Source organism: Anas acuta, chromosome 2, assembly GCF_963932015.1.
Source record: "Anas acuta chromosome 2, bAnaAcu1.1, whole genome shotgun sequence".
In the NCBI taxonomy this organism is placed as follows: Eukaryota; Metazoa; Chordata; class Aves; order Anseriformes; family Anatidae; genus Anas; species Anas acuta.
The window spans coordinates 139,566,212-139,590,944 of NC_088980.1; the positions used below are offsets into that span (position 1 = coordinate 139,566,212).

A 24,733-nucleotide genomic window follows, 5' to 3' on the forward strand; every position below is an offset into this window, starting at 1 on the left:
ATCAACTTTGGCTACATCATTCTTTAACATCCAGTATCATAGGTTTTATCCCCAGTACGTCTTTAGAGAATCCAGACAAAGGGAAAACAACTAACCTAGCAAAAGGAGGTGGCCTGTGAAATGAGGCTGGTTGGTAAGGCTATACCAATGAGAAAAGTCACCATTAGTACCATCAATCACTGAAAAGAATTTAAACATTTCTTCTTATCCTCCTGGATTTTAGTTTTGCACTACACAGATGACCATGCAATTCTGATGTCTTGCTTGACAAGTGGCAGAAGTTTCTAACTTCAGTACATGCAACTAACATAATGTAAGTTGTTTTAGAGAAGAATGCATCCTGTTAGAAAAGACAGAAAATTACATCTCTACTGATAGGTTTATTCTTTTGCAGACTCTTAAAGAGAAGTAATTCTTCCTCTATTGTTTTTTATAATCTGCTTTCAATTACTACATGATTGATCTGATTGAGCTGGCAGGATCATAAAAAGACATCAGCTGGCATCACTGTTCCATCAGAGATTAGAAAAAAAAAGATCAGCTGAACTCAGTAGGAAGACAGGTCAGTACTGATGGGAAGAGTTCAAATGTATAGTACGTTTTCCTTTATTGACATGTAAAAGACTTAATTCAGACTGTAATCCCCATAATTTACAGAAAGATGACCATATGGTATCCAGACATCTAGTTATCTGCTCTTAGTCATTTCTCAGCCAAACCATAGTGATACAAGGTACTTCAGCAGGAAGTTTGAAGCTCAGTCTATACAAAATGCTGCAGTATGCCTTAGCAACACAGGCAAGCAATCAACAAAATTTTCCTTTGCACACTGCCAGAACTTCATGCCAAGCTCAAGGTCTTGGTCCATTTGACCAGTGTGTTTCAAGAACTTTGCCCAAATATCTAACTGATCTAAATCTCGTGGCAGATAAATGTCCTCCAGCACAAGAGAGCTCAATGGAATAAAGGCCATCTTTTCAGAGGAAGATCTTTTTTGTTTGCTTGCTTTAGTTCTGTCACAGACTTTGGGTGTGAAGAACCTTCACAAGCTTATCATGCCAGATGGAAGACACATTTCTTTGCCAAATATTTAAGCAAGGTAAATGCATGCATGTGCTTTTGCTGTTATGTTTTTAAATCTACCCTTTTATCTAAAGCCTTCTAGAAACACTTCTTACACTTACAAAAAACAGGAGATAGGATTATTTTGATTCGTCAGTCTAAAGAGTACTCTAATGGCATTGTGATGAGCACTCCATTAGAAAGGAGAAATAAAAAAATAAGAAAAATAAAATAAAATCAGGCTAGAGTTTTACAAAAGGCTTGTTATGACCAGCAGTTATGACTAGCCAATCTGGTTTTGTGTAGCTATTCTGCAGCTCAAATGACTTGTATCACTTTAAAGATAGTCCCTGAAAAAGAAATCCCCAGGTAAGCTGCGAAGAACTGTGTTTGTGTGCATGTGAGTGTAGTGTCAGAAAGGTGAAACTGGAGGTCAGGAAGCTAGTGGGAAGTTGGAAGAGATCAACTGCTAAATCTCCCACTAGTGGGAGATTTATAAGTGGAGAAGAGGGTAATATGGTGCATGTGTGCTATCAGTACACCTTTGTGCAGATGAATCACATAAAGTAATTCCAATCAAAGGAGAATCGTTCCCACCCTTCTTTGTCAAAAAGTTATCAAAACCTATTAATAACTTTCATATGGAAAGCAGAATAATTGTGGACTTGAATGATGAGAAAAGGAAGATGGGAGCTGAAGGAAGAATATGAAGCCTATAGATAGATGGGCCTAGAAAAAAAAAAGAATTTTTATGCTCTCTGTAGCATACAGGTCTACTTTAGTACTTGCCTAAACAATAAAAAAGAAGATTTTAGCTAAATTGATTATGATGGGAAAATCATTAACTGAATGTATATAAAAAGAGAAATCCACTAAAAAAAAAAAAAAAAAACAAACAAAAAAAAAAAAAACTGCAGTCTATTGTTTATCACTTCATCTCCATCCTACTGCTCCACATTTAGGGACTGGTCTGATTTAACAACAGTGATTTTGCTGTGGTAGTAACAAAAGAAAGGGACAAGAATCATCTAAGACTATGTCTTTACACACTATACAGATCCTGCTGTTAATTAAAAAAATAATAATAAAGGAAAATAATAATAAAAAACACATTTAAATAAATACAAAATTAAGCAAGTTTCACTCACATTTGTGTAAGATTTCAGTTATGCAGTGAATGCACACTTATGCTTTTGTCTTGAACAAGTAGGTCAAAATTATCTCCACTTGAGAATATTCACACATGTAGGAGGGGGTACAGCAAATAAATAAATAAATAAATAGTTGTGACAGAATGAGTTCTCCTGCACTTATTAGTACAGGCCTTTTGAACATGTTTCAAAATTAAAGAAGTCCCAGTCACAGCAATTCAGCAAAGATCAAATTGTCAGAAGTAAGCCTGATCACGACACCGGTATCATTAGGATCACCATTATCTTGTTGTTTTATCTGAAATGGGTTTCTTTGAAATGTAGTAAAATACATATATATATTCTGGATGTATTTTGTCCCCACAAAGTTTTGTTGTTGTTGTTGTTGTTAGTTTGTTTTCTTATTTTCTCTGAGAAAATCTTTAGAGATATTAGAAGTACAACAAGCAAAGCTTCATATTCTGCTTAGAATCTCTCCAGTCGGGTGGGCGGCTTCTACCGCCGATTAGCTGCCGAGACGCTGCTGGAGGCTGCTCTTCGCTCCCTGCTGTACTGCAGCTTCTGGGCCGGCGGCGTCGCTGCGCCCGGCGAGCCGTGACCTCCCTCTGCTGGCCCAGCCGCGGCACCGCGCCTCCGGAGGGGGAGAAAGAAAGGGAAGAAACTCTCTGCTCTTCCCTTCGCAAGAACTGGGCACACAGCTGGCTACAACCCAAAAAATAGCTACAGGAGGAAAAAAAAAAAAAAAAAAGTGGAAAAACTGCATCACTTGAGTGAAAAGAAAGACATATTTAAAACAAAAGTAGGCAATTAAAATGAATATTTTAATGTTTTGTATAATCCATACTGCTCATAGTTGGGGTAACCATTTCCTCTGTAAACATTTAGCGTGACTGCTGGCATAGGGGTCAGATGTCAACAGAGATGCTGCCCAGTGACTATCCCTCCTTCCATAAAGTGCAATCCCGCGTTCTATGAAGCAAGGATGTTCAGAACAGCATAAAGTTCTGAATATCAGCAGGTATCATGGGTAGCTCACTCGTAAAACTCTTTTTTTTTTTAATCCTTTTCCTTTTGTATTTTTTTTAATCTTTTTTTTTTTAATCTTTTTTTTTTTTTTTTCCCCACACATCATTTCTCTAATTTTCTCTCCTTGCCTAAACACAGTTTAAAAGGGGATACAGATTTATATTCAGGCTCCCACTGTAATCAACATGTTGGCTGCCAGCTCATCAGCATTTCTACCCTGCTATATGTAATTGCCATCTTAGAAATACCATTGCTTGAGCTTTTAATTATGAAATTCTATAACAGGAAAGTTTCCCACTTTGAGATTAGTTATTTTTATACTACTGCTTGTTTCATTATCAAAAGTATTTCAGTTAATGTTCTGTCCACAGAACAGTATGTTCATAGCAGTAAAATGTCTGAAAAATCAACACGATCATTATAACAGAATTTGATTTCACCATAATCTTCATAAATGAAAATAAAATTAAGCATTTAATGAAATCTAAGCAATGTCATATTTCTGGCACTAGTGCAGGCAGTTCTTTTAACAATGCCCTGTACAAATGTTACACAAACTTCACAGTAGGGGTGAAATCTTGGAATCATTAATGTGAATGATGTTTTTGCCATAGAATCAAGCTTTTACCTCCAAATACTTACTCTAATTTTTCAGCAACTCTCTGGCTACAGAGGCTTGTAACACTAACCACTGCAGCCTTGGTAAGAGTATCTGGCTTGGACCCAAGCCTCAAGCTCTTATCAGTCCAACTCAACTTCTTGTTTCAGGCAGCTGTAAACAATTGATACTATCACTGAAAACTGCAAGACCTCTGTTATAAATAATATTATCTGTCCTTGGAGAAATGCCGTTCTCCCTTTGACACATGGCATGGACCTATATATAATATCAACCTATACATAAAGGGCATTAGTATTTTAGTGTACTCAAAACTCAGACCCAATATTACTGCTATGTGTAACAAATGCATTACCTTATCTCCTTAAAGAAAGGAAGATCTCAGGCTTTAGCTCTGCTTTGCTCTGTGCCTACAAAGGCCACGAGGAGAGAGAGAGTGGGTGTGGGATGTTTGAAATCAAGAAAAAATGCCCTAATTTTTTGAATGAACCCATTCCTTCAGACTGCCTTAAAGTGGTTGAACTACAAAAGAACTATTGGTGAGAATTATTAGTCTTCTGTAGATTTTAGAAATACAGCTTTTGTCAATATTTGTACAGGATTCAGCTGTGACTTCTTCAGCCTTACAGCTTGCATAAATATGCAAAAATCCTTTAATTGCAATGACTTTTATATCGTGTGAGAAATGCAACAAAAATAGTCATTGAGTGCATAAGCAGAAATAGGATCAGCTACTTTAAAATACTTATAATTTAATACATGTATCATTATATTTTCTAAGTTCTCTGGCAGTTTAGAAACTTACTGAAATGCTGGAGTAAGCAACAGTGCTAGTGCCGTTGTAAATTTGTACAGACAAAAACGTCAGACTCAAGACAAACTAGTAAGGAAGTGCTTGGCTGAAAGTTATGATTATGCATCAGTCCATAGCAATGTTTATTGTGCAAAGCATTCCAAGTACCAAAATAGCTAATCTGCTATTAGTTTAGTGGATCAGGACCTATGACCTATGCTTATTATTTCTTACACTGAAGAAATATAATTACCAAAGATACTTTTATTCATCATTTTTCAATCAGAAATTAAGCAATCCAACCTATCTCTCAGTACTAGACAGTATAAGTCTGAAAAGGAAAAAAAAAAAAAAAAAAGGCTTACTACATTTGCCATTTATCCTATGTTCCATACATTCCCTATTTTAATTATATGCAATATTACTAACGAGCAATTGTAAATGCTTTCCCATCAATTTTACTTCTGAAAACATTTACTACTTTCTCACCGATCACTTACCATCTCAGTACTATAGCAAAACCCAGAGTTTTTTCCTTTCCTAGTAAGAAAGAGAAGTATAAGGACTGCATCTTAGCTATAAAGTCAGACATAAGCGATTTCAAGGTAAGTAATTTAGTAGGAAGTAATTTAGAAAATTTTTTAGAAAAAAAAAATCTAAAATTTCTAATTTAGAAAAACAAGATGACAATTTTCTAGCAGAAAGGAAGGGCTTAAATCCCTGTTCATCTCTTTTTAATCTCTTAGTTTAATATGCAATTTTGGGGATCAGAGTTGTATCAACAACTAGAGGGTACATACATTAGAAACACAATGCTTTGAAATATTTCAAACTATGCTAAGAAAACACTGGTTTACCATAATGAGAACAGACAGTTTAATGAGGTTTGAAACTTTAAAAATTGTACAGCAACTGCAATAAATGCAGAAAGAGTACAAAGTGTACTATTGAGAGTACTACACTGTTGGTAAGTGCTCTCCTGACACTTAGTTCTGTGCATTTACTCTACATTAGTGACCAAGTCACGCTATGCAGAAAATCTGAAAAGCTGGAAAAGGAGATAATTATCACTAAAGATTCTGTAGCGTGTTTCTGCATGAAAAATCTGTTTTAAAAGTTTAAAAAAATAATAAAAGTTAAAAAAAAAAAAAAAAACACTAAGAAACTAAAAAATAAAACTGAAAACAAGATAAGTAGTTATTAATAAAATGTTTTGTTTTGTTTTCAGTTCTCTATATATTTTTAAATGGTGACTTGAATCCTCAACATTACTGCAGTTGTATTATGTCAGATAACAGATATGTACTAATACAAAAATGGATTCACCTGGGACACTGTGTGTGCAGAATGAAGCTGTCCCAATAAGAGAAATTATAGAGAGTCTTTAAAAAGTCTCCATCTCATTAGCTGTAAGCCTTGCAAAGCATCAATACATAAATGTACCACTTGTATTTCACATTAAATCTTTGTATTTATATACTTTTGATAGTCAGGTTATGTTAAACACTGAAAATCTTTTTTAACATGTTAGCATACCTCAATAGTTAAATATAAAAGTACTTATCTGCTAGATGAATAGAATTTATAGGAAAAAAAAAAAAAAGAGTATTTCATGTCCATATAATTTTACTTTTAAAAAGTTAAATATTCTCTAAGTTAAAAAAGTTAAATTTATGAAGTTCTAAACTGCAAAGTTTTCAAATACTTTTCTAACAGATGTAACATTCACATGAAACATTTTTTCAGATGTCACAGACAAAAACAAACAAACAAACAAAAAACACTTCTTTGATATAACTATAAATTTACAGACTAGTCCTGAGAACCCACTTGACCAAAAACAAACAAACAAAAAAGTTCAGTGATAATTTTAATTTAAATCTCACTCATATTAAAATGAGGTACATTTTATATAATGAATGATTTTGTCACTTGGGGAAGATCTTTGACTATTTATATGAAAATGTAGGTGTTTTGGTTTTTGATTTCTCTGTTAGGAGTGTAGAAATGAGCAACCCAATCAACACAGATTTCTTGATGTGAAAGGAAGGGAAATAAATACCACTTTTATTTTTGTAATATTCTTATAAACAACCATCAAAATTATCTTCACTAATTAAATACTTTCAAACTGAGAGAAGACAAATTACCACTACATTATATGTGTTTTTATATGTGTATAAATAAATATTTTAATAGGCTAATATACATGTACAGAATAGTATAACACATCTCTATATAGACATAGATACTACTGTTTTGGCTTGGCATCTCCTAGAAGACATAGCTTATTGCTTGTGTTTTCTGTGATGTGCAACTCCTTATTGAAAACTTCAATCTAGAAGCAGGAGAAAGATTTCACATACATTTAAAAAGGAGACTTTAGTAAAGATTGAATCTAGAATGGATTCTAGAAATGAAATGGAATGGAATGGAATGGAATGGAATCTACAGACCCTTTGCAACTCCCATCCTAGGTCCTATAGCAAGGTACAGATAGCACATCCTAAATAACCTGCTAGCACCCAGTTCTAGGTGTGTGGTTTCTTCGTTTGAGAATCACTATCATGCACTGTCTTTCTCAGTGTAGTTCCATTAGAAGGCTACAGTTTATTTTTTTCTTGCTTTCTTCCTTTATTGGAAGTAAATTCCTACCCTTTATTGGGGTAAATGAAGGTCATTCTTGGTGTGGGAGTCACAGAACTAATACTTAATACCCAGAGGACAGAAATATTTGCTCCATATAAATAGCAATTTATTTTCTGTGTTTGTTGAAATAGTTAAAGATATACTGTTATATAGTCAAAGAAGGTATTTCTGACTTTCCATTACTAACAGAGCCAGTGGTAATGACATTTTAGTATATCATTTCACATACTTATAGCATCATTTACATTAAGTAAATTAAAAACTGAACTTTTCCCACTGGATTATCAATAGGTTCTTCTACTGAATGGGACAGAGTATAAAAGTTTTTTCTAAGAAGGTTGTTATCATGCATGTATATAGAATGTATATTTTAAATAGCACAATTAGTGCTAAATACATTCTAGATTAATAAAAGCAACTATTTTACAACAAAATAAATTCAGAAATTGATGTGTGACATTTTTTAAGGTGTGAAAGGTACTCGTGAAAAATGCTTCCTCAAAGAGAGAGTTCTATAAGAGCTTTGAGTGACAAACACTTTGAGAGAGTTTCTGTTTTCCTACAACTACTTTGGGAATTAGAGGGAGGCTATAACTCTTAGCTAAGATATCTCCTGCAAATTTGTTAAGCAAACAGCGATCAAAAACTCTTTGAGGTCTACATGGGCTAAACATGAGTATTTCTCTTCTAAGTTACATAGCCACAGTATATGTGTGATAACCCTTTATCATGGAGATTTTCACTGTAGTAAACTTAATGTACAGCTAACGTTAGACATAAAGCACAACAGCAACTTCAGCCAGAGGTAATATCTAAACACGAGTTCTCTCTTCACCTCAGCAAGCCGCTATACTTTTCTTAAAGGCTTTTGATTTTGAAACACAGATAGGTCATGATAAGTTTGAAGTAAAATAAACTGTTTCCTTTTTTTCTTCTTCCCCCTTTTTATCTATCTATCTATCTATTTATCTATCTATCTATCTATGCATAGAAAAGCACAGTTTCAATTTCTACCTTTCTCAGGGAAGGACTTAGGAAGTTTGTGGCATTGAGTACAGCAATTTGCCAGTGCAGCTGTTCCTGGTTAGAACTACACAATTTCAGAGTAGGAGGTTTTAAGGACTAGAAGTACTGTATCAACATGCACAGAGAGAAGTCATATCGCATTCTTAGTGCCACAAGCAAATTAAAATCCAGAGTGGACTTACTATGATGAGAAGGTTTTCACTAGTTAAGGTCTCCAGAAGCTTGTAAGCTAGGAAAGGTAATTATGGGTAGTGTCTGCTTTTTACACATTTATTTGGTTTCAATTGTATGTCAACAAAGATGCATGAAAAAACTCTACAGGGTGATACTTATCAAAGTGCACATTACCCCTCTTTATATGCATGGTTTTATGTTCTGCTCTAAGGAGGTAGCTTACACTGAGGAATAAACCATCTTGAATCAGATCTCACATTTACAGAACAGAAGACATTCTGGTAAAACGTTGTTCCCATATTCTCTACCCCCATTACAGGCATAGAAGTTCTGTCTACTTCTTCTTTTAGCCTCAACCACAGGTAAAGAGTATTTGAGAAGAAAGCACCATTGTCCACCCCATGCTGTAAGTTTCCCCAACCTCTGAAGAGGTATTAGGAGATCAGATGGACCCAGGATGGAACAGGTAGAGAACCAAGTCAGCATCACCTTACCATGACTTCTTTTTAGTCCTTAAATGGATATTTTTTCCTCTGGTCCAATTACAGATTGAATCCTGTCCAGTAGGTTGTTCCCCTATAAATTTAGTTCACAGACTCCCTCAGTGAGGATAAGTTCACTACCATAAGCATGAAGTTTACCACCTTACTCTCTGCTGTTTGTGGCTCTCCTTTCAGTGCTAATATTACAATTTTTGGCATAACACTGTCTTGCACAACTGTGTCCAACTTTAAATTTAGTTTTCCCTTTCTTTCAACTGACAGCCCATTCATCTTACCCTTAAAATTTCCTTTATATATATATATATGTATATATATATATAAATGTTAAAACTTATGTGGAGTGCAATATCTTTAAATTTTTTATAATGCAGTGTTACAGCTATCTTCCTCTGCCTATGGCAGCTGAAAACCATCAAGTGCTTCAGAATAAAATGTTTGTTAGAACAAATTATTATTATCATTTATTTATTTTTCCTGAAATGTTGCAGAGTTTTCTCCACTCTGCTTTTGTACACCTTTGGATGCTTCATTTGGAAGAAATTTGGGATGAGCTGGAGAGATCTTTTTTCTTAGACTTTTTACTGCAGTATCAATTACAGTTCAGTATATATTAAAAGACAAGGAAGCTAATATTTTTTTTACTTCAATCAGTGTTGGAATTTAAACTGATCAGTGACACACAGCAACTTCAAGTTTCCAACCTTATGGCTTGTTCTAGTCATCTCACGTCAGAGACTCTGAGATTTCTTTATTCAGCCTTCCTAGCTCTTCCATTCAGGAAAGGAATTTACCAGCAAAGTCATTCTCGTGCTTCTTCCTGTAGTGCTTTAAAGGAACTTAAAGAAACAGAAAAGTCATGGCAATCTGATTTCAGGGTATTCCAGAAATCCTACTTTTCTTCACTGGTCCCTTCACTCTATCATAAAGAATGTTAACCTTCCAAGGTTGCTTTTCTGGAGCTTTGGGCCAATGCTAAATAATAAAATCTAACTTGCCTTTGGATTTATAGCTATCTTTCCTAGAAAAATTTAGATCTTTTTTTTTTTCTAACTAGATGTCTTCTTCAGAAGAATGAACAAAAACATAACTTTCACAGACCATTGAGTTCTTTTCATGACAGATTTTACTTAGCTGTTTCCACCTAGATTTCAGAGTGAACCAATTGTGCTATGTGCTTCAAGTGCTCTAGCTTCTGTCATCTCTGTAAGGGCGAGTCTTTGCACCCCCCAGACCACCATGTGACTGTTTCCTGTAGGGAACCCTAGATAGAAATTCAAACTCATTGTAACAAGTTTTCCTATTCAATCTTCTGGAATTAGAGAGGGAGAAATGAGAGATCACCTGTTACTGAGAACATAGCCTGCCTGACCACAACCTCCCCTCCCCTGCCCAAATACAGGTCAGGAAGCACAAAGCTGCACTACACAATTTGAGGAGGTCCTCTTCCTGATTTTCCCAACTGCAGCTACTATATGTAATACTAGAAGTGTGATTTTATGAATTTAGATCTCCAATAACTCAGATAAACCTGCAGGAATATTTGAATACAAAATTATTATCTTCAATTACTTGTATTGTGATAGTACAAAAAAATCTCAATCCTGCTTCAAACTCTGTTCTAATATACAGTATGGGATATATGTATATACAGAATAGACCTATCTTAACAGAAAATATTATTTAATGCTTTCTTTCTGCAACAGATGTAGAGCGTTCCTTTCCACACGATTCCAGGAAATCTGTCAAGTACATAAAACAAGTATTTTCTTAACTCTAATACTAAGTACCATTTATTACTGTCTGTCTCTGGAGCATGCTTTGCTAATAGCTTTCTCCATTTCTCTGTTTTACCAATGCACTGTCAGATGTGATAGGGTCTACATGTAGGCAATAGGATCCAAAAGATGCTAGTTACAACTCTGTCATAGTGCCAGATGTAAATATAAATCTCTTTAATTATAATTATTTGAAATGTAGATGGATCAAATGGCTTTGTGGTGATTTAAATCTTAGAAATTGAAACTATTTAGAAATCTTTGTATAATGTTTGGCTTTGTGTTTTCATTTCTTTTAGTAGCAAATTGCAAAACAAAGAGCAAATTTCCTGGTGGAAAAGTTGGTATTATGAAGTATTTAGAAAGAATTTATATTCCATTATTTTGAACAACATTGGGAAAACATACTAACTTAACAGTATTCCAGAAAATATAGATAGATGGATAGATAGATAGATATTTAAACATATAGCATTTTCTGCTGAAAGGATACACAGAGTTTTTACGGTGCCTGAGAATATAGTTATTGATTTCAGACAAATTCAAATACAGAGAGAAATTAAATACAGTGAACCATGATTTCATGTATACATTGTAATTATTTATATACAAAAGTACATGTATGTGTACATATATCTATCATTACCCTAACAGAGATATACCACCTGAATTCTGAAACTAAAGGGCCTGTCCTTCCACTATCTGGTCTCAGTTTACAGTGATTAATTCAAGTGAAATCAATGTGTGCCTTAAATTAATAAATTGGCAAGTCATTTTGAAATTTAAGTCTATTGACATGAATTGCTGAAACATTCCTTACGATACAAAATAAAAATTCTTAATTATTCTGTGGTAAAGCACACATTTAGGTAACACTTTTTTTTTTTTTTTTAATCTCAGAAGTATAGTCATGGTTTGACATCAACTAATAATCAGTAGGTCATTAAAAGATAGGCAAAAAGATAGACATTTCTCACAACTCAGTAAAGATGATTGTTTTAAAATAATATTATAGGTGGATTTTCAAGTCACCTACCTAGCTTGGTAACAGTACAGTACAGTGATATTTCAAAGCCTATCCCTGGGTGTCTTTATAAGGAGCATTTTCCAAGATCTTCTGTGTGGAATGTAGACAAAAAGAATATCCAATCTGAGATGTAGGCACTTGATAAGTCACAGGAAAGTGTGGAGGCATTCATTCAACCCTGGACACTGCTGGATTTGTTTTCCTTTTCTTACACCAAAGTCAATTAAGATGCCATTGACTTTACCTAGAGGCATCACTGAGTGTTCCACATGGTTCCACTGAACATTTACATGTGTTTCAAGACCCAAACAATAAATAGTTATCATACCATAGTAAGGTTTCTAGATGTGTTTGTTGTTTTGGGACAGTTGTGATGTTGACTAGAGGAGGAATTAGGAGTGCAGTTTAGCTTCTGTTTTGGTCATGAGTAGTGTTCAGGGGTGCATCAATCTTCCCAGTAAATACATTCTGGATTTTAAATTGTTTGGTGGCAAGCAGATATTGTCATTCTTCCAAGTGTTAACAGTGATTAACAGTTAACAAGCCAATGCAGCTCGGTAAGCACGTCATTCCTGCTGCTGTCCTGCTGAAGCACCCTGGCCTCCATCTCATTGGCATCTGTAGCTAGGAACTGAAAAAGGACTAAAACACTGAAACCATATAGCTGCCGTCCACATATTATTTTAGGGGTCATGGTGCTTGTCACTTTTATCTGACACCATAAAGGTTAGACGTAAGATAAATTGGGTCTGGTTTTATACTTAGGAAGGCAGACAGGTTAGATATGTTTGGGCCAGCCAATTTATGTCGACAAAGTCATTTGACTCTTGTGTCAATAAACATGTCAATAGCTCAATTAAATTTGGTACTGTTTGTGAGGCAAATTCATCAGGAAAACATCAGTGTACTCTAGAGGACTGACATCACAACTGAAAATAATTCTGAAAAGTTTAATCTATTAGCTCACAGAGTCCTGCAACAGCAGGTGATTTTTATAGCTGTTTCTATGACAGGAAAAAGTAAATATTATTTTTCAAGTGCCTAGTTCTCCTCATTACTATTTTATTTTCATGTGGCGAAATCTGAATCAAACTTCTCTAAAGAAGTTAATAACTCTTAATTCTCTTTCCTAATCTGAAACACTTTTGTCTTGAAATAATTATTAAAAAACATTCTTCATAAGTTACATTATACAACAATGAAGCTTAACATGGATATTTTCACATGTAACAACATGAAACTAAACCATGTAAAATGATTGTTTTCAGGCTTATACTTAGCATATAAGCTCCCTTAAAGAAAGTACAGAAAAAAAAATACATTTCAACAAGTGTTTTTATTTTTTTTTATTTTTATTATTATTATTAATTTGATTGTGTCTTCATTTTTTTTTTTTTTTTTTTCCACATACTCAGTAATCTGTCTGGGATAGATTCCTACACACATAGTGTAGGAATAATCTTATTTATCAGTCATTCAAATATTTGCTCTTAAATAAACTTCTATAGCAGAAAGAATTCACAGGTTTTCAGGAATATAAGTTTTTCTTATCTCTGAGGAAAAGCAGTCTATCTGAAGACTTAGTTGCTTTTGCCAAATCTGTCAGTTGGTCTGGCAGTAGACATAATGTCTCTCTCCAAAGTTTTCCTTACTTACTTACCTCTTTAAATCATGACAATTATAATACTACTATCTAACATGTCTCCGTAAGAGTATCCCAAACACTATGATTTAGATAACATTATGTCCTGCAAAAATAAACAAGCAAACAACAACAACAACAACAAAGCTACAACAACTACAATAAAAAACATGTTGAATTAAATAATCTAAAAAATAATCTAAAAACTTAAATTAGTTACCATCTATCAACTGGATGGACGCATCAGTGATATCAGTAATACACAGTCTACTCTGTGACTAAACCTTAAATAATCTAGCCTGAATTTTCTGGCTAAATCCAGAAATTACCACCTCACTGCAACTTTCAATTTTCAACATTTACTCAGTTGCTATTGATCCCTGCACATTGTATTACAGATTTTTACCCATTTCCATTATTCCAGCCCTTGAGGTTACATTTCTCTTCCTATACATGTTGCATTCTCATCAGCTTTCTACCATGTGCAAATTTTATGTTCTATTTTCTGTATTGTAATTGTAATATGCAGTATTATGCCATACACATACGCATTCTTAACTAATTCTACTAATTCATGTGTCACTGTTCTAGCAAGTGGCATTTCTAAACACATGGTCTCTCAAAAGTTAGATGAATACTAGACGTCCTTCCTGTAGTTGTCTTAAAACATCTGCTAAACAAAAACAGAACTGTTTCAATGCTTAGAAGCTGGTAACCTTCAGCATAGAACTGCATCATCTGCAACATGATCAAGTTTGAGACTACAGATAACAAATCCTTTGCAGTCAAGAATATTTCCCAAATAAATTTGATAAGTTCATTTTTTTCTGATGTTCTCAACTTGTGAGAGCAAAGTAACTCAGAGAGAAATTGTCAAAGAGATGAAGAGTAGTCAATATAAAAGGACTGTGGTGAACAAATTTTCTATTTGTTCTTTCTTTATTGAAAAAGTATAATATTATGTGCTTTATCACTACCTCTTCATTTGCATTCATCTTACTTGAGTGCCAGTGGCAATCACCATGATTTCTAGTCCCAGTCAATACAGTAATTGCCAACATAAATTTACACAAATTAGATTTTTATGATATTTATTCTTTCTAAAACACATACATTGATATAGGAGATCCAGAGTAAGACATTTCACATTGGAAAGTGATGTCAATGCATCTTCAACAGGGAAGTGGAGGTGTTCAGGTTCATGCTATCCTGAAGGAAGAATGAACTGATATATTTTCCAGATGACCTTCAGTCTAGTAGCCAAAGAATATGCAATAATCCTCTGTTTAACAGACAAACACAGACAAACTATCTCATAAGTAAGAAAGGAAGAGGATGAAAAATTTGAGTCCCTCTAGGAATTCAAATGGAAGTTTGGCTGCAAGCGTTAATATACTCCACCCAGAAAAAAATGACAATGCAGGCTGAGATCTGAATCCTGCTGAAGATAAACCCTGCAAGGTATGCCTGAATTTGGGAGCTGATGGAAGTTTCTGTAGAGAAGATCTCATACAAGTAAATTCTCTTCTGGGAGCTCCTGACAAGATCTCTCTGAGTGATGAGTAACAGATATCCAAGGCCTGGAAGTTGCACCTTCTTAGAACAGTGAGTCAGCTTAATAAGGCACAGAAAGATCATCATGATATAGTGTGAACAGAATAAGTTAGTTTTCTTTTAATTTCTTTGTCCACATCTTTTATAAACACTAGTAACTTTTCTATCTGAGATGGTGTGAATATTAAGAATTTCTTTTCTATTGGTCTTTACCTGTTTTGACTTAAGTGTGGCCTAAAATATCCTAATAACAATAAAATATCACTTACCTAAAAGAGAGTGGATCTATAAACCAAGGAGCTGGACATTGCTTCATGCACTTTTGTTCCCCAAAATATCTTTGAGATGATTCAGAGGTCATCAGAGTAGGTCCACTGTTTAGTTGCATGGGCCTGGTAGTAAGGAAGAGAGAGTGAAGGAGAGTCTTCCAGTAAAATTAGCAACACTGAAGTTTTTCTGGACTGTCTGAAATTACTGGTGTGATATAAGAACATTAAGGATCGCAGGGAGCATGTTACAAGCCGATTCACTGTGTTTTTTGCTTGTCTTTCCTACTGTGAAGGCTGTATATTTCAATTTCCATTGAGCCATTTGCAAAACATTTGTCACAGCATGCTCTGCACTTGAAATCCATAGGAATTGTATATGCTGTGTATAACATCATACCTCTGTAATCAGTTGGTATTTTGGATACTTTTCATTTCTCTGTTCAGTGCTTACATTTGCCAGTTTGCCCCCCCATGCTGTAATGACCCCTTTTATTTCTAAATTTTTACCTCTAGTGCACTTATCCATTTTCTTGTTCAGTTACAGCTCTCTCTGGCTACGTCTATGGTTTGGCTGTAGATTAAATCCAGATTCCGCTGGAATAAGAACACTCCCACTACACGATGCAGAGTGCTGATAAACTTACACTTGAGCCAGTGAAGTAAGTTTATAGTACTCAAAAAAATGTTGATGAGCTAACATTGTGCCAGCTAACTTTATGCTAAGTCAGGACTGTCTGACCATGCCAGATCTCCCACAGCTAGTGAACCTCCTACAGATAGGCTGCAAACCTTCTCACAGCCCCTTCTTGCTCTGTTTCTGCCTGCTTAACCACAGAATCATTGTCCTTGGAAGCAGCTTTGCATCCTTTATATGCAGGCACAAGGCCCTGTATTTCCCTTTATCTTTGGTTTCCATCTGTAGTCACGGACCTAGCTGTGGACCTGCCATGCATTGTGTCTCTACATTGGCCATTGCCACATAATTCAATATTAGCTACAATACCATGGTTATCATCACTGAGACAGGGACAGGATTTCAGCCAGATCAAGGCCATGTGTGCCTTATTTGCATTATCCCAGATCTCATGGTGTTTATCTCAAGCCAGAATGAAGGTGGGTAGATCTAAAACAGCTGCTAAGGCTCTAGGGGGAGACTCGTACAGGTCTTCTATTGCCAGCATGTGCAGAGGTTCACTATGCTGCATTGTGGCTGTACATTAAGCTTCCTTTGTCTGTGCAGGACCATGGCATGGCCTTGAGCCCTGCCCTGCTGTTTAACTGTTAGCACTCTCCAGTTTTGGCCTGAGCCAGGTTAACCTTTCCCACAGGCTTGGAAAGTAGCATCAGCCAGGGACTGCTGCACAGGAACCCCAGATAAGGCAATTCTGTTTTTTCACCTGTAGAGGAGGGGAAATGTTAACCATTCAAACCCTGTGTGCTCAGGGAGAGGCCCTAGTTTTGTTCTTTGTATTGGTATTGGTGCAACTAAAATAAACAGCTTTGCTTGACTAAGGTGAGGGCTCTGGAGAAATGTTAATGTGGAATGGGGATAATAATGACAGAATAGACAGTGGGAAGACATCCTGCAAGTACTGTGAAGAACTTGTCAACTGCCTCTCTGAGATCTAGACAGATGCAGATGTCTGTGAGTTTGTGTTTCCTGTTTGTTGCCCTCTTTGAGGAACAGAGGGAGCACTTGAGGACAAACTGCATCATTTTTGAAGGCCTTAGAGACCTGTTTCTATTTTCTTATCATTTTCTAAGCATACAGCCAGCTTCTAGGCATTTTGCCAATTAAATAGTCTAGTGTTACTGTCAATTCTGTCCCCACTATTCTGTCACAAACTGGGGACTGGCCATATCCTACCATATGCTTCCCCCTCTCCAAATAAGCTTTCTTGATCTAGAACCCCATGTCTCCCACATGAGGACGCTTTGATGTCTTCCTACACTTGTTTCATCCCAGGAAGTTGTGAATAACAACCCTATTCTTGTTTACTTACACACAGAAAAGAAAACCTCACTGGCATATATAGCTGAAATTGCACAGTAGACCATATTATAGATAAATAGACACACACATGAACAAGAATAATAATGAATTCTCCTGCACAAAAAGATTATACAGCTGCACTTCAGCTTGAGATAGGTAGAAAGTATACACAGATGTTTCTTGGGATTATAGGCTTCTCCATGGAGGTGAATTTCTTCTTCCCATACATTCAGCATTTCGGAACATTCTGTGTTGTATAGGGAGGGCATATGCTGCTGGTAAAATATTTCTATACCCCTGTATATTTCTATAACCCTGCATACCCCTGCATGGGTGACTTATAGCCATCATGAAGAGCGGATACCGAAAGTAACCGTAGAATCATCTGTGTCTGGTAATGCCCATGATTTATCATGGATTTTTTGAAGTCCTTGTTCTCCATGGACTAGACCAATTACTGGAGGAGTCAGCAGAGAGCCTGCTAGATCCAACAGTTACAGGCTTTTCCCTCCTTCTTTCTCACTGGGGAATCAGCCAGGCACAGGATCCCACAGACAGAATCTACTGTTACCAGAGCTGATGTAGACAGGATGTATAAGCTGGGAGTCCATGACAGCCTAGAGCAAAGTTGCTTATTTAGCTGGGGATCTACAATGTCCATTTTTATTTTCTGTTGAAGCAGTTTTGGTGTCAGTAGTCAAAGCTAGCCAGCTGGGCACATGAGACTGGTCTTTAGCCAAGTGGGTGGGTAATATATGAAATTAGAAGTATGGGAAGAAGACTCAAACAAGCAAACATGGTCTGGCCCAGAGTCACTACAATGTTCTGTTGTCCTGGGCCAGAGCCGAATGACAGCTACAGCTGCACACAATTACTTGGGCATGAACTCTGAACAGGAGAAGAGCCAGAAGATAATGTAGGTAGGTAATGAGAGACCTAGCACAATGTGTAGGACGGTCTTTGCTGGCACCTATTTCTTACTCAAACACCCACATATCTCTTCAATATTTAAGACATCTACTTCATGAGCACAGTTTCCCCAGTCCATGTCTCATACACTTTCTCAACAAAAAGCCTGTTTCATTTCCATTAGCTCCCATGGCAGAACAAAAGCCATCTGCAAACAGTGTATACTGGGATCCAGTCCGGTTCAGCAATTCTGGGAACAAAATGTACTCTAAAACTTGTACAGCTTTTATTTTGCACTCTCTGCAACATCTGCTTTCCAAAATTATTTATTTTAAAGTCTTTGTGCTTTTTTTTTCCCCCTTCACAGACTTTAAGCTCTATTTCTGTACTTAAAATCCCAGAACCTTTGGTGTTAGAATAAGGAAGCTAACTTATTTGGGGAATTAAAAGACTGTAGGAATTGTACTATAAGAACCTGTAGGACAAAAGGGACTGGAGGGAAAAGTAAGAAAGATAAAAAATCTGTGGGGAAAAAAAAAAAAAGTTATATCATTGTATATAACTGCTGCAACTCACAGCTGAGGTATTGTTTCTATGGAATGAAACTGAGCCGCTGCATAAAAGCATGTGGATATTTGAAAAACAAATCTTGTAAGGACAAGGCTGAAGGAGCACATAAGAAAACAAACCTGATGCTGTATCTTTCATGCTGTCTGTAGAGATGGGTTTCTGAAGTGATTTTCTCCCAGAGCCAAAACACAGAGCATCTAGATTGTTCATCATAAAAGTCCACTCGAGAAAGAACTGGTGTTTACATATAATGGATGATTATTATCCATCCCATGGGATGTGCACCTGGAGGATCTAAGTCTGAATGACTAGGACCCAGGCATGAGCTCAGGAGTGAGATTTTTTTTACAGTCGTCAATAGATTGTCAAATACATGTGATTTATGGCTTCGAAGGTCCTACTCTTCTTGCACTCTTATCTGTGAAAACTGTACAGACCAATCTGACACCAGGTTCTTTCATCTTCACCCTTCAGATGGGCAAGACATTTAATATTATGGTGAGCAATAATCTCAGAATCAGTGAAAAATAATTGAAGAATTACTTAGCATGAAAACAGAAAAGTGTCTTGATAACAGTGGATTATTACCCCAATTTTGAAGTGAAAATTAAAAGAGTTTTGAATTTCTTGATGACCCTTTTCCATTGGTTGACACATCAGTTGAAATGCCACTTACAGCACAAGTTCAACACAAATCTCCATGAGAAATCTCCTCCATCTTGGAGTCCTCTCTCCATCATGGGTTCTTCCACGTTTACAGAACATCCTTCTAGCACCAGCTCTCACTCTTCTCAAGGGCACTAAAAGAGGAACAGCACAATGACAAATCTTAAGCCCTTCCCACCCTAAATGCATGTGTTTCTTGCTGCTGAATGATATTCACTGTGATGGCAAGTCAAAAGTAGTTAAATACTTGAAATATCTTTTTTTTATTTCTTAATGGTTCCATGCCAAAAATGTGAACAGGGCTTTTAGAAACAAAAGCAAGGTTTAATTGAAGAATTCACTAAAATGAATGAAAATTGGCTACAATGAGCAACAATTACCTTTTCTGAAAAATAAGATTCACCGTAAGATGGAATAGAAATAAAAACCTCTACAGTGCATTCTCATGGGTTCTTTTCTCTACATTTGCACTGAACATATGATTTTCAGTGATTCAGTGGGCCCCACAAATTCAACAAATCACAACACTGTTGAGGTTGGAAGCAAACTCTTAAAATCATCTTGTACTACCTGATCATCTTGTACTTCTCTGATCAAGAAGGGACACTTAGGGCAGGTCAACCAGGACCAGGTCCAGATGGCTTTTAAGTATCACCAAGGAGGGAGACCACCACCTCTCTGGGCAACCTGCACCAGTGCTCTGTCATCTCTACAGTAAAGAAGTGCATCCTGGTGGAGCCTGCTGCATTCCTGTTCGTGACCATTGTTGCTTGTCCTGTCACTGGGCAGGCTGCCTCCATCTTCACTGCACCCTCCTTCCACATATTTACATACTTTGAAAATATCCTTCCAGAACTTTCTCTTTAGAACAGTCCCAGTTCTCTCAGCCTATCCTCATATGAGAGTTATTCTAGCCCCTTGATGGCCCTTTGTTGGACTCTCTTTGCTATGTATGTGTTTCACTTGCAATGAGAAGTCCGGAAGTGGACATGGTACTCCAGGTGTAGCCTCACCAGGGCTAAGTTAAGGAAAAGGATCACCTCCCTCAACTTGCTGGCAACGTTCTCCCAATGCAACTCAGGAAACCATTATCAAGGGCACATTGCTGACTAATTAGTTCAACCTGATGTCCACCAAGACCCCCATATCCTTTTCTGCAAAGCTGCTTTCCAGTTGGTTTTCCCCTAGCATGTACTAGTGCCTGGGGTTGTTCCTCCAGAGGTGTAGGACTTTGCAATTCTCCTTGTTGAACTTCATGAGGTTCTTCTCAACATCATTAGAGTTTCTGCCCAACTCTCCAGGCTGTTGAGGTTCTTCTGACTGGCAGCACAACCCTCTAGCTTATCAGCCACTGCCTCAGTTTTGTGTCACCTGCAAATTTGTTGAGGGTACATTCTGCCACATCATCCACATCACCTTCTAAGAACAAGACTAGGCCCAGTATTGACCCCTGGGATACACCACTAGTTACTGGCCTCCAGCTAGATTTTGTTTCCCTGATCACCACACTCTGAACCTGGTTGTTCAGTCAGTTTTCAATCCACCTGAATGTCTTCTCATCCCATCCATACATTAATATTTTGTCTATGAGTGTCTAACAGGTGACAATGTCAAAGACCCTACAGAAAAAAAAGCAAACACCTATTGCTCTGCTCTCATCTACTACTCCAGTCATTTCATCATAGAAATTTATCAAGTTGGTCAAGTGTGATTTCCCCTTAATGCAGTACATCACTTCTTCAGAAACTCTTCCTTTCCATTACTGAATTTTTTTCCCTGCTCTTCTCGCGGGCCATTCCACTTTCTCAATTTTCCTAACTTGACTGCAAAAATAAAGGGCTACACTTGAAGAAGTGATCTCTCTTTCCAGACCACAACTGCAATGTCACAGCAAACAGGTAGCCTTTCTGCTGCCCAACCACTCCATTTCTAATGGAACATAACAGGAATAGTATACAGTAAGTGATACCTGTCATATATATGATTGAGGTTCTAGCTGCCAGTCCAGCAAACATAGTAAATGCATATATATTTATCTACATAATCATGATATGCAGGAAACCTTTCTACTCTTTCTCTTGCTGCTATGTCAGTTGCCCAAGCAGATGTCTACAATGGTGTGTATGTCTTACAAGGAAAGGTACAGGCTGGTTCAGCAAGACCTTTTAGTGAGATCATCTCCAAAAATGGTAGCTGATTTTGGAAATAGAAGCTGAACTCAGGTTGGCATCCCACATCCAAATAGGCAAGTGGATACACTGCATGCTGCAATCTCCAGGCACTTAATCCTGATCTCTTGTCAGTACAGAATAGCAGTTTTGTGGTCTTACTAACTGAAAAGTGCATTTCTGTGCCTTTAACTGGATCACATCTGTGTAGGTCCAGCATCAATGCCTGCCTAATGTGTTCTGAAATATACTGCTGTACATGCAAACCACGTTTTCATCCTCCATAACCTCTCTGAGTCAAATTCTCAGCTCTCATGTCACCTCACACATATCATGACAGTGTTTTCAACACTGAAATAAAAAGGTTATTTATTTATTTGTTTGTTTGTTTTCCTACTATCTGCAAAATTTTAGGCTCCATTTAAATTCTTGATTTGCTGTCTTTTTAGTTTTGTCTCCTTTGCATCTTTCCTCGTGTAGAAGATGTCTAAGGCAACACTCTTCCACTGGAAGTTATCCTTTACCTGCTGCTAGTTTTCTGCCTCTTGGGCTTCTGAAACTACTGCCTAGGTCAATCCTATCCTGCCACATAAGTTTGACAGCTAACAAACTGTTAACACTGTTGTCAGTGATCAAAAACAGAAAGGCTTTTTCACCCCTCAGCTGCAAGCCCTTTTTCCTACTCACAACAGACAGCCCCAAACAGATTTTGCAAACAAAAAATTGCAGCCAAACCACAGATCTGACAAACGGCAATCAAACAAACCATTATTCAACAGATAGACAAACAAATTAATTTACTCCCAAGGAACAAATACTTACTTTTCCATACCAACAGTCACACAAGCATGTGGTGCCTCATACACTCTGCACTCTGACTTTGCTGAGAAAGAGGAAATATAGATTAAAAAAGTCCTTCTTCAAACTATGAAGCCCTAAAGATATATGTGGCTTTTCTACCCCTACCCCAGTGAGGACTTAATTAAGCCTTGAAAGAGAAATAGCTTAATATTCTTTTTCTGCTCACAAATTTCCTGAGCAATAACAAGTTAAAGTTTGGGAGGGTATGTGGTAAAAGATTCTTGTAATTCCTATCTGGCTGTCTACTTTCTACTTCTCTCAGCTGCTAATCCAGATGGGACCAGTGTTGGTGCTAGATCCCAGCGGGACAGGAACAGCCCCTTCCCATCTGTTGTGCTTTAAACCTGCAGACATCTCAACACCACACAGCTGCTCACTTACCCTCCCCAGGTGGGATGGCAGAGAGAATTGAAAAGGTAGAAATGCAGGAACTTATGGGCTGAGACAAAGGCAGTTTACTCAGTAAAGCAAAAGCTGGGTGTGCAATAAAACAAAACCAGGAATTCATTCTGAACTTCCCATCAGCAGCCAGGTGTTCAGGCACTTCCAGGAAAGCAGGGCTCATCACGCATAACGGTTTCTTGGGAAGACAAAAGCCATCATTCTGAATGTCCTCCCCCTTCTTCTTCTTTACCCTAGCTTTTATTGCTGAGCATGATGCCATATGGCATGGGACATCAGTCTGGGCTAGTTGTCCAGGCTGGGTCCCCTCCAGCTCCTGGTGCACCCCCAGGCTCCTCACTGCAAGGGCAGCACAAGGAGCTGGAAAGTCCTTAGTTCTGTGTGAGTACTGCTCTGCAACAACTAAAACATTATTGTGCTGTCAGCACCTTTTTTTTCATCAAAAAACTGCATTGTGTGAGACACTACAATGAAAATTAACTCTGTCCCAAGCCAAAAACATGACACTAGTGTAGCTGCTAGCTTTAGGGAAAAGATTCTCTTCCATGAAGCAGCGATGTGGCTTTAAATCATTTTAGGGAGCAGATGAACCTGTGGTCAAGTCTCCTGATGGCAGGTGAATGTTGTAACATAGAGCTACATAGAAATAATAAGTTACAAACTCAACCCTTCCTCTTCTGACAGAAGTTGCTTTGACCCTAACTCGTTCCTTAAATACAGGGTTTATCAGTTCAATTGACCATCAATCATATATAACACAAAATCTCTCCCTGTGGCAAAGGTAAATTGCTTAAATCTTGGCAAGGGATTACATGGAACATTTCCTGTTGGCTTGCCTAGGTTACTGTCTGGTCAGATTTCTGGCATTCGCCTCTTTCCATATGCTGTATGGACAGCCGATATATCTAATATATTCATTGTGAACTCCCAAGAGAGTTCACAGACAGGAGCCTAGAAGCTGTACACTGCCATACCAGGGAACATAAACATTGCATGACACGCTGCAGTATGTTACAGATTATCAGAAACATGATAGCTGTGTTTCTGGGGTGCTCTATGCAGGCTAATCTGCCCAGTTCTGCAGAATTTGGATTGCTTGTGGTAGCCAAGATGCAATGTGCAATACAGATGTATCCTGATCACAAGGCTGAAGCATTTAGCCCAAATGTCTGTAATTTTCATTGAAGTGAAATATATGTTGGCAGTATCTCTGATAGTCAAGTCACATTTAAAATGTTTAAATATGGATTTAGACATGTAGTATTTTAGCTTATCTTTAATAATAATAATAATAATAAATCCTCTGGTAAACTTATTATTAACTCAAAATTAAATAATCTGGATGAATCAGGAAACCAAAGTTTTCCACATCATCCTCTGCTTTATTACTTTTGTTTGACAGATAACATCAATTAGCAGACAAGCATAGACATGGCCCAACTTATTAATAATAACTGGACCAGATGAGTGTCCTACTTAAGAGACTGCAAAGGAGAAAATGAGACTTTGGCATAATTTTTAAGTCATAAACATCAGAGATATGTTGGATAAAATATTAGCTATGGAACAGAAAGGGAGAGCACAAACAAAGACTTATATTTCAAGTCTATATTTCAACAATAGATCATCATAATTTGTTCACATAGAAATCTGCAACTGAAAGGTTAAACTTTTCATCTCAACATTAAAAGAAAACTAATGGAAACTGAAAATAGAACTGAATGCTATAAAAGATGTGACACAGAGAAGATAACTGTGGTTTGTTTGTTTTCCATTACTAATAAGTTTTTGGAGAGCTTCGAATTACCTTTCTTACATGTATAGACATCAATTCAAATTTTAGTAAGTAGATGCCTGTTTAGCTGTATCAAGATACATAAAACACCAACAATAT

General features: G+C 36.8%; 3 long non-coding RNA genes across 7 annotated transcripts in view; 1 reads left to right on the forward strand and 2 right to left on the reverse strand.

Moving 5' to 3' along the window:
- On the reverse strand, window positions 1-4,430 carry LOC137851396 (uncharacterized). The gene is made up of 2 exons (XR_011093157.1): window positions 3,882-4,430; window positions 1-2,933 (listed from the first exon to the last, which is right to left on the reverse strand). It is a non-coding gene; the product is annotated as an uncharacterized lncRNA (long non-coding RNA).
- LOC137851397 (uncharacterized) overlaps window positions 949-24,733 on the forward strand; it is a 114,518-nt gene continuing 90,733 nt past the window's right edge. Inside the window, exon 1 of the long non-coding RNA XR_011093158.1 lies at window positions 949-1,099. This is a non-coding gene — a long non-coding RNA (uncharacterized lncRNA). The remainder of the gene's footprint in view (window positions 1,100-24,733) is intronic.
- LOC137851838 (uncharacterized) lies at window positions 14,361-22,768 on the reverse strand. Of its 5 annotated transcripts, XR_011093522.1 has the most exons (5): window positions 22,604-22,740; window positions 22,399-22,459; window positions 19,419-19,542; window positions 15,271-15,393; window positions 14,361-14,729 (listed from the first exon to the last, which is right to left on the reverse strand). It is a non-coding gene; the product is annotated as an uncharacterized lncRNA (long non-coding RNA). The 5 variants fall into 5 exon arrangements; XR_011093524.1 differs by lacking the exons at window positions 14,361-14,729; window positions 15,271-15,393 and adding an exon at window positions 17,316-19,210; XR_011093521.1 differs by lacking the exons at window positions 14,361-14,729; window positions 15,271-15,393 and having other exon boundaries at window positions 19,195-19,542; window positions 22,684-22,768.